This window comes from Mastomys coucha, unplaced genomic scaffold (assembly GCF_008632895.1).
Source record: "Mastomys coucha isolate ucsf_1 unplaced genomic scaffold, UCSF_Mcou_1 pScaffold6, whole genome shotgun sequence".
Taxonomy (NCBI): domain Eukaryota; kingdom Metazoa; phylum Chordata; class Mammalia; order Rodentia; family Muridae; genus Mastomys; species Mastomys coucha.
In genome coordinates, this window is record NW_022196912.1 from 71,180,838 (window position 1) to 71,197,297 (window position 16,460).

Below are 16,460 nucleotides of genomic sequence, written 5' to 3' on the forward strand. Positions count from 1 at the left end.
TTTCACCTTTGACATCAGTCTTCTACAGTTAGAATCTGAAGGATGGGGGAATGGATTTATGATATTTATAATCCCTCTGGAGGGCAGATAAAATGGGTCAGTGAACTACTTTAGTTAGGTCCCTGAATCCCACAGTGGAAGGAAGAGAACTGAATCCTGAAAGTTGTCTTCCAGATGCATGCATGTGCCTATATTCACACACACACACACACACACACACACACACACACACACACACACACATACACACACACGTACACACACACATGTACACACATGCACACATTCCATACACACATTCATATTATAATAAATGAAACTCTGCTAGAGTGAAATAATGTTCTATATTAATTTCCTTTCATCAGGTCTTATATGTAACCAGACATACTTTCTAGAAATTGGTTTCCAGATACATAATAGCATATTTCTATGCCTGAATCTTTTAATTTAAATAACGTGGCTATAGATTGCTTAGTAAAAAAATCTGGAACTAATAGTGCCATGAAATTATGTAAATGCAAGTTAGAGGTTTATTCCTTAAGAAGAATATGCCAGGCAAAAAGACAATTAAAAGTACTATAATGAAGCTGTCTTATGCTGTCAGCATGACCTGAGAAGCATACCTCACTTTACTTTGATAGAAGCCATTCTGATGTTAAATTTCAGATGTCACTTATTAGAAATCTTTCAACTGAATGTCAAGCTTCTTACACCTTCCTTAAAGACATCAACTACATAAACCTTGCTTATTTTATGGATACCTTACATGCTATAAACTTTAATATGGAGTATTTATATCAAGAGCAACAAGATCCAAAGTAAGATAAACAAGGAAATAGAAAAAAGGGAAACAATGGGCAGAAAAGTGAGACACAAAGGGAGTTGGGGTACCATGCTGCTTCCTGTATTCTATGTTTCAATGTTGTTTGGAAGATTACAGGTTTTATCTGTGCTAAAGAAATTCGTTATTATTTCCATAATATGTACACCCTTGTCTTACTTTTGCTTCCTGTTATTGTGACAAAACACCCTGACAAAAAACAACTTAGGAAACTTAAAGAAAAAAGAAGTTTATTTGATTCACAACTCCAGATTAGAGTGCATTATTGCGGGGAAGTCAAACATGCAGGAACTCGGGGCTGGAGAGATGGCTCAGTGGTTAAGAGCACTGACTGCTCTTCCAAAGGTCCTGATTTCAAATCCCAGCAACCACATGGTGGCTCACAACCATCCATAATGAGATCTGATGCCCTGTGTCTGTTCTGGAGTGTCTGAAGACAGCTATACTGTACTTACATATAATAAATAAATAAATCTTTAAAAAAATGTGGGAACTCGAAGCATCTAGTCATATTATATCCACAGCAAAGAGCAGAGAATAATACATGAAAGCTAGTGTTCAGCTTATTTTCTTCACATTCCAAAATCTCCCGGGTGGGAATAGTGCCACCCCGAGTAGGTGTATCTTCCTACCTCAATATAATAAAGATAACTTCCCATAATCCAACCCAAGAAGACAGTTGGTTATGGAGGCTCCCTCCTCAGGCAATTCTAGACTGTATCTAGAAGATAAAACCTAACCATCGCAACAGCCTTGCTTTTATGCTAGTAGCAGCTATCTTACACATTTACAAAGGGAATGAGGAGGGAAAGTTAAAAGAAAGTCAATGGAAGTTGAGAAGTGATTGTCAAATGTTTTTGCCACCTGTTTTAAGTTGTTGATGTTTTTCTTAAAAAATTTACCAATTTACCAGGTATAGCTGATGGACTGAGATTAAACACTGCTGGGAACAGGATATGGAAATCACCCAGGGAAGGTTTGGGGCTCTGAGAAAGTCTGATGGTACAAAAAAGCTGTTGAAAACCCTTGCTAAAAATCAGCGAAGCTTGAACCTTTCATCTCAAATTCAGAAGTGTGGCAGCGCCAAGGAAGCTCAGTCCCGGTCTGAGGCCGCTGTATTATAAGATCCTATGGCAGAGATAAAGAGACCCCTTCCCCCCATCTTTCCCTCCCCCAGCACGAGCATTTGCCTAAGTAACAGGAGGAGACTGCAAGGGATCAGTGGAATGGAGCCCGCGAATTCAGTCCTTATGTGAACTGTGGCCCACAGAGCCAGAGAGGCAGAGCTATGCTGCTGGAGGCTTTGCAGTTCCCACTGCTGGTTGGTGTGCTCAGCCTTACTATCTTTGCTCACCCATACAGTAGAGTGGTTGGCTCTTACACTCTCACAGTTCCTGGTAGCATCTAAAAGCTCACTGGTTCTAACCCCGGCAGAGGAATGTAGGTCATTTCCCTCAGAAGAGCATCAGCCCTTGGGCCTGTCTTTTCCCAAAATTGGGAGGGATGTTAAGTAGTTACTCCAAAGAAGTTATACTGTAGACAATGATGTGGAATCCTAGATAACAATCTAAGACCCTGCAAACGGATGAGAAAAGGCTGGTTAGTCTGTCCGATAGTTTCCTTGAAGGTAGAAACTTCGTGTCATGGTTTGGAGTGGATTCAGATGGGAGTAGGGGATTTCTTTGGGAGCAACAAGAACATTGACAAGAAAAGAGGGAAGACCGGAGTAGAGGTCCATCTGTTTTGCCATCAAACAAATATTTCAGGGTTGCATTTCAGATCACAGTTGCCAAAGTTTCCAGACAGAAGTGGGAAAGGCAGGATTTAGTCAGGACAGGTATGACCCAACAGTAGCCATGAATATTGCTGGCCTTGTTGGGAGAGGGAAAGGTCGACACTAAGAAGGAATAAAAATAATGATTACTTAGAGTCAGAAAGCTGGCCTGGCTAGGTATGCTAAAATGAGTGACCCTAGGAAGCCCTTGAAAGTTCTTGAAAAAAAAAATAACATAAAAGGAGATTGAAAGAAGCATATGATAATGAATGCCTAATGAATTGAAGGGGAGGGAGACTATATGCGCACTGGGGTGGAAGGGGGATCCAGTTCTAAGGATTTTTTTTCCAGCATTATTGACTGTGTGCTTGGGCCTAAAGCAAACCACAGGACTAAGCATGCTATTCTATTACAGTAGGCATTAACTTTTCAATTCAAAAAATGAGGCACTATTTAGCCTTTGACTCAGAAGGCTCAGTTTTTATCTATTACATCAAGCATATGTTTATCAGGGTCCCAGATTTGCTCGACTAAAGCAGGACATTTATCCAGAGGAGAGACAATGACTTCACAAAAATGGCAGTTGTGTTAATTAAGTTCCAGTTTTGCTGAAGTTCAATGTATTTTTGTCAAAGGTAATATTATTTTAGAATAGGCCCATGCAGTGAATTTTATCAACCCGAGAAAGTAATGACTGCATAGAACAACTTACTCCACATGTGCCATCAGCTTATCATCTTTTCACTACACTGTACCAGGAGGCTGAGTGAAGGTCATTAGGTCCCAACACCCTTAGAAAAGCTAAAAATGTTCATCTGCAGGGGGCAGGGGGGGAAAACTTTTAAAAACCAAGGATGTCAGATCCTTGCAAAAATAATTCTAAATCTCTAAAGACAAAGTCTGTATTCGTCTATGTTTATGTCATCCTTTTAGATCTCCCAGATGACACGGGCACACAATTAGAGTCTTGAGCCATTGGTTCTGATGGTGAAGTTGAGATAGTTCCACACAAAAAGGTACACACAGGTACATGCGTGCTTCTAGAATAGTCAAATTATCTATTGCTTTTTTTTCTTACAAATACAAGTGTCCACAGATGGATATTCTGAGAATATTGGACCTTCAGAATCTCTAAATCTTTCAAGATGTAATAAGATTCATCTTTACAATCTTTTAAAATTTAGTATCCCTTCACTATGATGTTTTTACCTTTCAAATATCATGGCATCCTTTCTCCTAATTATTGCATTTTAATTTATTTTGTGTGTGTGTGTGTGTGTGTGTGCATGTGTGGAAGACAGAGGACAATCCCATAGGAATCAGTTTTCTGTGATTCCCATGTGTGGGTCTTGAACTCAGTTAATCAGGCTTTCTGGCAGGCACTGTAACTTTACTGGGCCATCTTCCTGCTCCTGCTACCGTGCCATTCTAAAAAGGCTGGATTCTAAGTATGGCTGAGCCTTTGTTCTTTTTCTTGTTCTCCTTTGAAGACAATACTTCATTTGCATTCTATCTTCCAGCAGCAACATTCTTTGAAATTTATATTTTTGTTGGCTCCTCTTCTTAGAAATGAGGAAGGGAAGCTTCTACCAAGAAGCACTGTGGCCGAGGATCTACTGGATTTCCAGAGATGATCACCATAGAATCAAAGCACAATTAAGAAGGCTGGTTCAATTAGTGAGGCCTTCCTGTAGAATAAGTTTCTAAGACTAGTTAGTCAGAATAGGGGTAGCAAGGCTGAAGCTCACACTACAAGCAGATAATATTGAGAATATTTGGAGTCCGCCACCCAAGGGACAATGGCTGTTCACTTTCAGATTATTCATTGAACATTTTCCAATGCATTAGGCTACTTAGGGCACAGAGCTGTGTTCACAAGATAAAGTACACAGATAAGACTTAGAGATAGGGTAGGGATAAAAATATTCTTCAAGGAAATGGTGGACTGCTGTGTAAAGGTTAAGAGCCTTCGGAGAACATTTCACATTCTAGCTTTTAAGTGAGTTGAAAGCACAATTCCTGAAAGAAATGCATCTTGAGAGAGTAAGCGGGGAGGAGCAGGCAGCTCTTGTGAGATGGTGTTTTCAGGAGGGAGAGGTTGTTTATTCAACAGCCAACTTAGCATCTTACACAGAACAGAGCCCGGGAGATGTTGCTTGAATAGAAATTTATTTCAGTATAGTCTGGGGCCATAATGTCACTCTGTAATTTTGTAAAGAATCTCAGAATACGGGGCTGAAAACATCTCCAAAGTCCCAGAGCTTCCTCTGGAGACAGATAAGCATCTCAAGAGGGGCTGGACTCTGCTTTCTGGCCTTCCTTCTGTGGTGGCTCCTGAGCAATCTTAAGGAAACCGAAGGTCTTGGGGGAGTGTGGGTTAGATAAGAATCTGTTTTCTTACAGGCGTGGAGACTAAAATTTAAAGAGTACAGGGATCAAGCCAAGTACTTTTGGGTGATTTGGAGGTGAGACCCTGCTAGCAAGGCTCCTGTCTACTTTTCCTCCTGGCCCGTGCTGTTTTCTCCTGGCCTTGTGAAGCGTCACAACATAGTCGACCTGTGGATGAACCTAAACTGGTTCTGCATTTATTTTTTCCTTTATTCTTAGATAAATTATGCACTTTTATTTTATAGTAGATATTCTTTTTTCTAGAGTGTAAGTAATAATACAAATGGTTGCATAAATTAGATGTATATACCTCAATGGGCTTTGATATATCAAATAACCAAGATCTTTTCTCCATAAGCCAAGTACAAGCCCACCCATCAGTTTCAAATTTTTTTCTAGTGTTCATGTACATGTGCGACTGTATTGTTGTTAAGAATATTTGAAATAGAATTTATTCATTTAATGTTTCTAAATCTTCGGAATTCCATTCTGTTCACTACACATACAATGCTAGAATTTATTCATCTTGCATAGCAAAGTTCTTACAACTTGGATGAATTATTTAATCTCACTAAGCCACTACATATGTCGAGTGGGCAGACTCTTCACATTGTAGATCTAGACAGTGTGTGGAAAGAATACCTCAGGCATGGTTAGGAGCTTACCATAAATTAGCACTCTCTTCCAGGCAGGCTGATGGATACTTACATGCAGAGACAAGAGATGCAGAATCACTGCCATCATAAGGATGCTATAGAGTCATCATAATGATGCTGTATACATAATGATGTTCTAGCTTCTGTTTTGGTGTTTCTTGTACACGACTAACTCAGTCTTCAGAGCAACCCCATGCTGTTGATACTCTTTTTTTTTTTATTATTTTTTTTTTTTAGATATTTTCTTTATTTACATGTAAATTTCTCCATTCCCAGTTTCCCCTCCAAAAAACATAGAAACAAACACAAACAAACCCCTGTTGCCTCCCACTTCCCTATGCCTGCCACCCCGCCCTCTCCCACTTTCTGGCCCTGGCATTCCCCTACACTGGGGCACAGAACCTTCACAAGGCTGAGGCCCTCTCCTCCTATTGCTGATCAAATTTGCAATCCTCTACTATACACATGCTGCCAGAACAATCAGACCCCTCCATGATTTCCGAGTTTTAAGAGGAAAGACTCTGAGTAGGTGTGTGTGTGTGTGTGTGTGTGTGTGTATATATGTATATATATATGTATATGTATATATGCAGTTTAATACCACAAATAGTGTACATATACATCTCTATATCCACATATCTAATCATCCAATGAGTGTTTGCTATGTGTCAATTCCTTCGTGCATTACTTTACTCTTCATGACAGTTCTGTTACTCAGAACCTTAGAAGGAATGCTAACTTGTCCACATCCACACATTTAGTAGAGGTGTTAATATTTGAAGTAGCTGGTGGGCCTTTTTACCGAGGCATGCATTCTCAAGTATTCCTTCCCACACTAGCCACAAGGCTCCCTTTTATCACACTCCTTCACCTCCTGGTTATCTTTACCCACCAGCCCTGAGCTCGTCGGTAGATGTCCGTTGTTTTATACTTTTTCAATGGTGGCCACTTCTCCAGGTCACAAATGACATCTCAGCATTTCCCTTTGCTGGGAAGCGCCTCTCCAAGAAGGCTACAGTCACAAGCCTCTTTAAACATCTGACCTTTGCCCTTTCACGGCTCTTTCCTACAGCACCACAGTGGGTCAAATCATCTCCCCTGTCCATAAACAACTCCACTTGCACAGCAGAAATGCCTATTAAAATAGTGTTAGAGACCCCCTGTCGGGGAGCTCTAATAGGCTCCGTCAGGGACTCCAGGGCATGACTATCACATCCATATGTGTCCTCTTACAGGGGTCAGCCTCATGGAAACAGGCACAATAATAGCTTCAGACAAAAACCGGGGGTGATATTGACTTTAAAGGGAGAAGCCTTTCTTACAGGGCCATCACCTTCTCACTGGGAGTAACAACTACAGACAGAGGAGTAGATTTGAGATTTTTTTTCCTTTCCTTTTCAGAACTGATTAATTTGTAGACTCTCTCTTGGGACTCATTTTTCCACCAGCTAAGCTTTTACTTTGGATATTGAAACTAAAGGGTTCATCATCAAGCACAAAGCTTGCCCCTTACATAACCAAGTGTACAGCGGTAAGTAAGTTATTATCTGTAGTTAAAGCACAAGAGCCAAAGAAAGCTGTGCAGTGCCAGCCACATTGCCCACCGTCTCTCTTATCATGTAGCTACATGTTTATTACTTGGCCAATCAGAGGCCAGGTTGCCAAAATGGTTTTAAATACTAAACAACTTATTCATCCCAAGGTTGCTTTAAAGAAAAAAAGAAAAGACCAAATGATAAATGATGCTAAAATAAAGCCCCTGTGGCACCTCCATTTCCAGGGGACACATGGACCAGTTCTATAAGCGCTTTTCCAACCATGCATCCAGTTGCTTTCTGCTGAAGTGCTTACAATTTTGGTTGTCATGTGTCAAAGTTTACACTCCTGTTTTAAAGCATCTCTTCAACTTTAACAGCATCAGTAAAATCACCGCAGAGTATGGCCTCGCTGGTAATATGGCTTTTAAAATATTTAAGCCCTTCTCCTTTATACCCTTGTCATTAACTGGTAAATTACTAATTTATTTCCTATTAGAATTTATATAGTTTGCAGCAATTAAGAAGAAAGGCATAATTGCTGACGAACCCAGGGCACTATTTAAATCACTTCCTTGTTGACAACATATTTCTCTTTCCTCAAACTGAATGTCACTGAAATCTGATTTGTACAGAACCCTTGTGGACGAGCATGCTGCACCTGTCACCTGGGCGCTAGCATTCTGCTAAGGATCAATTTACATAACCTCATTTAATGGTTCATAAATCATACCCATTAAGCCCAGCTAACAGGAACCAAGGGTTCTAATTTATGCTGCCTTTCATAGCAGAAAATTGGGAGGCTGGGGCCTGCGGATAAAGAACCCAGGTCTTGCCTTTGATTGTTGATTGTGATGGTAAATGTATGGATGATGAGAACAGATTTTCACTTTATTGATTTCCTGCCAAAGCTCAGCATGCTTTATTGTGAAAGGCGCCTGTTGGCAGCAATGCTAAAAATGGCAGTTGTTTAGGAGCCCTTTGCCAAGATGAGGTCTAAGACAATACAGAGTGGTAAATACTAAAATAATATCAAGCTGAAATGCTATTCTTTAAAGGGGAAGAAAAAAAGAAAGAACCTCTAACCTTTCGGAAATCAGTAACCTTTCTCCTCGAGCAGCCCCTCCCAGCCAAAGCCCAGCCGAGGAAGCCAAGAATCGACAAGTTGCTTTAAAGAACTGCAAGTCCCTGCCCCAAGTCACTTGCCGATGGTGGCTCATGCAAAATGAGGCAGATGTCTAGAATCCTTCAGATAATGATATTTCAGCCAGCTTGCTCTACTGGGCCAAGTTTGTAGCCTCTGCGTTTCTCTCGTCTGTCGTGAACTGCGTTTTGGTTGAAAACCCGCAAACACCATTTTTCTTCCTATTTCATTTTTCCCCTTTAGGTCAAGATATTGTATCCAACTCTATATAGTTCTCTGCAAAATGCAATATATAAAAGGTCATCTTCTCACAGGTGCTTGGGCCGGATTTCAAAATAGCAAAAGTGGTCCTAAGACCATTTCCCAGATGAAAAGCATCTCTTGAGCATTGCTGAGGCATATTGATTCTCTTCTCCCGCCTCAGCACTGCCCTATAATGGATGTGATGTAGATTCTCATTTTAGCCTGTTCTCAGAATCCTGGTTAAACATGGTGATTTTTTTCTCAATAAAACATAGTCCCTTCCCCTCTACGCCATCTATGTCTTCATGGCAGGCTTTCTTAAAGCACTTCAACTTTTATTCCAAATGTGGATGCAGCCATGGAGACTTACTTGATGGATTCTCAAGAATATAGACTCCTCCCCATGCCATCTGTAAATTCTAAACCTGTGGTGTAGATTGCTGGTTAAAGTCCGGTAAGAGACTTCAAGCAAGTCCCACTTTCTTTCCTCCTCTTGTTCCTCCACACCTCCCCCTTCCTCCCAATCCCCTTTCCTTCCCTTCCTCCTCTCTCACTCCTTACCTTTCTCCCATCTCCTCTTCCCCCTCCCTCTTTCCTCACTTATTGGCCATTACTTCAGCTTGCTTTTCCATCCAATGCAAAATGTTCTCTGTGTTATTACTAGTCCTTTTACTGAGGGAAAATGAGTACCTACTTCTTGCTGTTGATGAAGCTACAGTTAGCAGACTAGGGTAAGTGGATATTTGGGGTTTTAGCATGTCTGGAATGTTCACTCTTTTGGTAACAGAACCCTTCTTTTCCAAAGGAACCCTTTCTACACAAAGAAGAGGTCCCTTCTGCTCCTCAGCTCCTTCTGAAGCAACAGACCCGTAATTGAGGCCTTACTAGTAAGAGAGTAGCCACGCCCCACTCCCACTGATTGGCTCAGGAATGAGCACTGGACAGGACACTGGGTGTTTTCTAGAATTCTTTCAGGAAAGCTTAGCTCTATCCTTTAGAGTTATGAATCTACTAGTGCTGAAATCTGTCCAAGAGGTTTAGAGAATGTGACAGAGCTTCAATAATGACATTTGAGCCACTGATCCATAGCATAGAGTCCAGCCTCCCAGCCACCCATGCTAAATGAATCCATTGATCCTATTGACTCTCCTTTTTCACTAAGCTAGTTTGGATTGTTATCTGATCATTAGAAATAATAAAATTAAAATTCATATGCAAAGGCCCTCAATGCACAAAAATTGTGTAAATGTGAAAAACCAAACTTTTTATGGTAGAAGCAAGAAGTTACAATGGCCCAGTTCTGACACTATTACTTTCTTTGTAGGTACCAGTTATGTCATTTTAAAAATGAAAAAAAATATGCTGACAGGTATGTAAGACCCTTCTCACTCTATATTTAGTCATTTGTCCATTTATTCACTCAACAAATATTTATTGAGAGCCTATTGATTGACACTATATTAGATACTGAACATAGAAGTGAGTAAAAAGTAGAAAGTCATCTCTGTCCTCACAAGACTTACACCCCAGCCACAGTAATAGTGAGATAACATACAGGGAAGGTTACAACAGCCCAGTGGGTTTTTACCTAGTACCACATAGTGAATGTCCTTAAGCATAGTGGCTCCAAACAGCAAGCCACAAAAGCCATTTCTCACAATTCAGTGTGTCAATGGTTAGGACTGTGGTCAACTCTTTTACAAATCTCTGCTAAGTTAATTCTGTGACAGTAGAGGTCTACAGTGTAACATGGGCTAGAGAATGTAAGATGGTGTCCCTTACATGTCTGGGACCTCTCCCTTGATGGGAGTTGCCACCCTTCAGTGTCTGTAACAGACTTCTTTACATGGGCCCTAGATCATCTCAAGAGAACAAAGGCATCTGCTCTGAAGGCCTTACTAGTAAGAGAGTAGCCACGCCCCTACTCCCGTCGATTGGCTGAGGATTGGGCAGGGCACTGGGTGTTGTCTTGAATTCTGTCTGACATGAAGACTCTGAGGCCTAGGCATTGTATCAACACACTCTGTCAGTCACAGTGTAGCTCACATTCTATGCTGCAGAAAGGTTATGGCTATGTTTTCCAGTCTACCATAGCTAAAAGCTGCCAAGTAAGCCCTCACCGAAAATATAATATTTATGTAGAGGACGGAACCATGCATGTATCTGGGTCAATACTCTAAGCCAAAGAAGTAAGTGTAAAGACCCTAAGGCAGAAGCAGGAAGAACTGCAGGAAGCAGAAGAAGGAGGCCAATATAGCTGCTAGGATAAGGAAAATGGAGAAAGGAAGAGATGGTCTCAATATGTGGAATCTTGACCTAAGGACTTTAAAGAGAGTGGACAAGAGATTCCATAATTTGACTTATGTCCTGGAAAAAGATCACTAAGTGCTGCTTGAATAGATGAAAGTGGGTCATGAGTACACAAGAGATTGGTGAGGAAATGGTTAAGATGGTAAATGAAAAGGAAAGAGAAGACTGGTGATGCAATCTTACTGGCAGTACTGGAGTGGATAAGATGTGGTTTGATTGTGGGTATATTACAAACACAGAATTCATAGAATTTACTGATGTGATATGCCAAAGAGAAAAGTTGATCATGAATCTAAGCTTTGCAACCTAAACAATTAAGAGGGTAGAACTGTCAATCACAGCAGGAGGGTAGAACTGTCCATCACAGAAGGGATGAATGAGTACCACTCATGGGTAGTGAAGGTTCAGGTCTGAGTAGAGAGACTGTTCTGGGCATGTTGACTCTGAGATGTCCAAGAGCTACATAATGTTGAACAGGGAACGGACAGTCATAAAGTTATTGCAAAGGTAACATTTTGTGCACATATAATTTCTTTTCATTTTACACCTGTGATTCAGTGAAGTTTGTTTCTGGCACACGTGGCTATCATAGATGTCTGCCTCTATGCTCTGGGGTGTTTGAAGACTTGCTAATCACTCTCAGTGAGGAAAAAGGTCAGGTTTCAGTTTTATAATTACGACGCTTTATTATGAACTGATATTTTTTCTTTAAAATCCTTCTTGCTCATCTATTTTAGGCCTAGCTCTATCAGTGGAAGCTAAGCAAAGCACCACATGAAAGAAATGAAGCCATGTGGTAGGGATTTGTCAATGACTGTAGTTGGGGGAAGCCTTTTCAGCGCTGACGTCTTGATAAGCACTAGAGAGATACAAGTAAACCAGAGTTCTTCATCGAACGAGCTCACATTTAGTGGTGAAACGGTATGAAATTACTACCGTAGTAATAGAAACGTGCATAGGGAACACTGGGGAAGGATGCCTGATTATGATACAATAAAAAAGAGAAATATAAAGAATGTGCTATACTTTTATAGATGGGAGAACTCAGCATTGTAATTCATCTGCTTTAGAAAACACATTACAGGAGAATTAAAAGAAAAGGAGCTGGCAAGGAGTGTTGAGCTTTGCTATCCACTCTTTCTTGAGTCACTTACCTTATTCTATTTTTTTCAAGCGACTGAAACTCTCAAATGCACAAATATATGTCAACATAGAATGTCAATATGGTTATGTAATAGAGTACTATAGTATGCTATCTGTTTATTAAAGAAGGCATTGGTTTCAATATACATATGCACAGACATGGGGCTATATTTTAGTGATGTGCATGGGTATGCACATATACTCGGAAAAAAGTAGGAGAACATAAACACTTTAATGGTAGTTGTTTCAAGGCGATGAAGTGCAGTGGCTCTCTTCTTGAAAGTGTCTCTATTTTATACAATGTGAACATGTTTTTTTATGAGTTAGAGCAAACACAGTACAGTTATTCCTCTGTGACAGGAATTCGTGGAAAGAGCTGTGTCTGCAAAGACTGATCCATTAGAAGCGCAATGATGTAGAGAGGCAGGAATGTGGCAGGTTCAGAGTTTAATTACACTTTATCTCTGGCTAGCTTTAGTTCCCAATAGCCATTTCTTGCCTACCTCTGTCAGTTTCAGCATCCTGTGATTCACAGGTTAAAAAGAGAAGACTTTTAGAATTTTAATAACTTATTAGACAACTAGCTTCTGCCAACTCAGAAGCCAAGGCTGCCGTAAGATGACATCGGAGGCCCTAGGGAGAGAGTCCCCCTTCGTGCGGTTACGGACCCTCTGCTGCTTCTTTTCAATGCCTAGATTTCCAGTCTCTTCACTCTGCGTCTATGAAATTGCTTCCTCGCTGGAGAATAAAACCTGGAGCAGCCTAGTTCCATGTCCATTCTTGGTCACTCATATCTGGGTCCAGAATAAATTTTCTCTTATTTCCTTTGATTTTTTTTTTTTTGCATCAACAATTCACACCAATATCATGACTGACCTTCAGACAGCACAAGTCTTAACAAAAGACAGCTTGATATTTTCTCATGGATTCACTAACTACTGTGTCCAACTGGTACCTGGGGCATGCCTTGTGGCCATCTTGGTGCTGCCATTAAGCCTTTTTCAGGGAGCACATCTTGACACCCATGACTGTGGTTCCCCCCAAAAAATACAGTTTGTAAAGCCTGAGGAAGACATTTCAAAATCACAAGTTATAGTTCTCAAGAGCCTCCTGGAAAGTGCCTTCTCACGTGCCTGATTAAAGGCACCATCGTAGGAAAAGCAAGAAGTAACAGAGGTGAAGGAAGTAAAGAATTGTAACTGGGAATTGTAATTGAACAACCTGAGAAATAGAATCTCTCTTTTTGTTCTTATATCTTACAAGCCTGTGCAGCCATGAGTCAATAAGAGAGCTTTTGTTGCATCTGCTAGATAGAACTGCTGAAAACTTTTATTGGGGAGGAGGGGTGTAATAAGAATAGAGCTTCCTCACCTTTTGCAGTGGAAAGATTATTTTCAAATTTAGACTTAATGATGGCCTTCTTTATTCATGAACTTCTTCTTTGCCAAATCATGAGAGTGCGGGCTCCTCTGAGTCAAGCTGCCCAAAAGCACCTGTGGCGTGAGGAGCTGAGTGAGCCTCCCACACCTCAGCTCTTCTCCCATGGCTTTTACTTAGGGCATTAGCTCTATGTTTATGCCATCAAATAAATAACATTCGATGCCGGTGCCGTATTATTTTATTAATGTTGATTTTCTTTGATCATGAAAAATGCATCCTTTCTCTTTAGGGAAAGATTTTTTGGGTCAGCTGATCTGGTGCGAATGGAAAAGTTGGAGAACAGTGGCATCTGTGTTTCTTCTTTTAAATCAAAGTAGCCCTGGTGTCATTTAGCAACTGGATTACATGAAAAATCCCACCACAGCATAGCTCTTCTATTGAAATTAGATTGATTTCTTTAGAGACCATCTGATCTCAACAGCAGTCTGAAAAAAAATTCTTCTGGACCTCGAAGGAAACTAAAATTAATGGCTTTTTAAAAAAAAAAAAATCTAAGCTCTCAGTTTTTCAAGCCTGAAGACATTACTTTTCTCAGTAATTTGCATCTAAAAACAAAAATGAAAATGTGCGTGTCTGTACATACAAAAATCCTGATACGTCCCTCTTGTACTAAACTTTTTTATTGCTCTGTTTATAAAGGAAATTACTGTATTTTCCAATGCACTGAAAATATCTTTGAAACAAGTCAACAGCCCAAAAAGTGAGGGTTCTCTTCCTGCATGTGTTTTTATTTAAAGTGAAGAACATTCTTTTAAAAATAAAGGAGTTATAGTGTATATGCTTATCATGTACAGAGACTCATAGATAGCCCTTCAAATCATGATGGTCTAACCTGCAATACATATATTCTTCCTATGAAGAACCTGAAGCCAATCTATGAAACTCAGAGTCATTGGCCACAAAGAGTAATTGCATTATGATGATGGTTACAATTCCAAAAAAAAGTTGTCACTTTATTTTTTTTTAATTAGGTACCCTCTTTAAAAACTTTAAATAACTCAAGTTAACACTTGAGAACTTTTTGTGCTTTTTCAAGATTCCTGTATTTATGAGTAGCATTAGTTCCCAGAACGCTGCACACTACAGTTTTGCCGTACCTGTGTTTCAGGTTTTCACTTTAAATGGTATGGATTTCTGTAAAAAAAAAAAAAAAAAAAGATGTACTTTTTAAACAATTCTAAGTTATTTTTGTTACTGTTTGTTGAATTAGGACCACCCTTAAAAGTATTATGTTGTCTTAATTATTTCTGGTACAAAATAAGATAATGTTATAAGCATTTAAATAAATATTTTCATGTATATAATCTCAAGACAAGTGGCACAGGACAACTTTGGGAAATTCTAGCACTACCAAGGTATTTCTATGCTCTTGCCTTTTTCTAAGGGCCACGTGAGTCTCCTTGTTTAAGGGTGGCTTTTGTGGGTAAGCTTCATCCCATACCTTCTACTGTTATATGAAGAGTTGTCCTGTGACCACAGATTCCACACTCTGAGATATTGGTATTAAAGATCATATTCCCTAGCATTTCCCTAGTGGGCTCTGCACACCACTAGCAGCTCTCTCCACCTGCAGCTTCCCACTGTTGAGACTGGGGATTTCCCAATCACTTCCATAAGTGGCCTATTTTTAGAGCATCTTTGGATCTAATATAAAGCTAAATTAATAAAACAACAACAAGACAAATAGACAAAACTTCAATAACCTTGAGCCGTAAGGCTGGCAGTGTAGCGCAGTTGTTAGAGTACTTGCCTATCATTCACCAAGTTCTAGGTTTGATCCCCCAGCATTCCATAAAACTAGGCATTGTGGTGCCTGCCCGTAACCTCCACACTTTGAAGGTCGAGACAAGAGGATTAAAAGTTCAAGACCATCCTCAGCTGCATGGCAAGTCTGGTGCCAGCGTGGACACTGAGGAAAAAATAAAGAAGAGCCTGAAGTTGGTGAGTTTTCCAGGTTTCTCTGTCCTGCGTATCTTTCCAAGTACATCCAACCAACTTGAAAATATGTACCAAAATCTAAAAGGGGCTGCAGTGGTGATCTCATGTCTTTTGGTGTAACAGTTCTACCTCTGAGGCTCTGTTCTAGGAAATAATCAGAAATCTTTGAAAAGATTAATTTAGAAGGGTAATGATCACATCACTGTTTATAATAATAAACATAAGGAATGTGACCATAATCAGCCTCAACTCTGTGGGACTGTTTAAAAGTTGTACTCACATGAGATGGGATTTGACAACAATACTTTTATAAGCAAGCTACAGGATTTGCAAAATCATTTACAATGTAGTAAGTAAAAACCACGTAGGCCATGGAAGAACCAGGAACTTTCTGTAGCCATCCTTTTACTTGTCTGTAAGTCAGAAGCTATTATAAACCATGAAAGTCCTAATTACTCAAAACATATTATGTGAACTAAAAATAGAAAAATAAATACTATTTATCAGTATGGTATATAATAATTGTTATATGCTATAATTATATAATATAGTTATTATTATTATTATTATTATTATTATTATTATTATTACTATTAACATCCCGACCACAGTTTTTCTTCTCCTCCCAGTCTCTCCCCCAACCTCTCCTCTGTGGCCCCATCCACTCTCACTCTGCTTCTATTTTCTATTCTGAAAAGGTCAGACCTCCCAAGAACATCCACCAAGCATGCCCTATCAAGCTGTGCCTTTATATCATGCTGGGTTGGCTCATCCTTCATATGTCAGTATGTTTTATACAGTCCCTATTCATGCAACCAAAAGGCTATGGACCAAAACACTGGTAGTACTTTCCTTTCAGTACTATGATACTAATATTCTTCTTCTTGTATTCATCTACTTTTGAAATTCCAAATGATGTTCTCTTAAATGGGGGCTGGGGGTGGATAGGGTTCCTGGAAGAAGCTGTGATAAGGAGCAACATCTTATCTTTGATACAGATTTGTCACTGTGCTATACTGTACAGATCTGTCCCTCTGTACTGAATTGA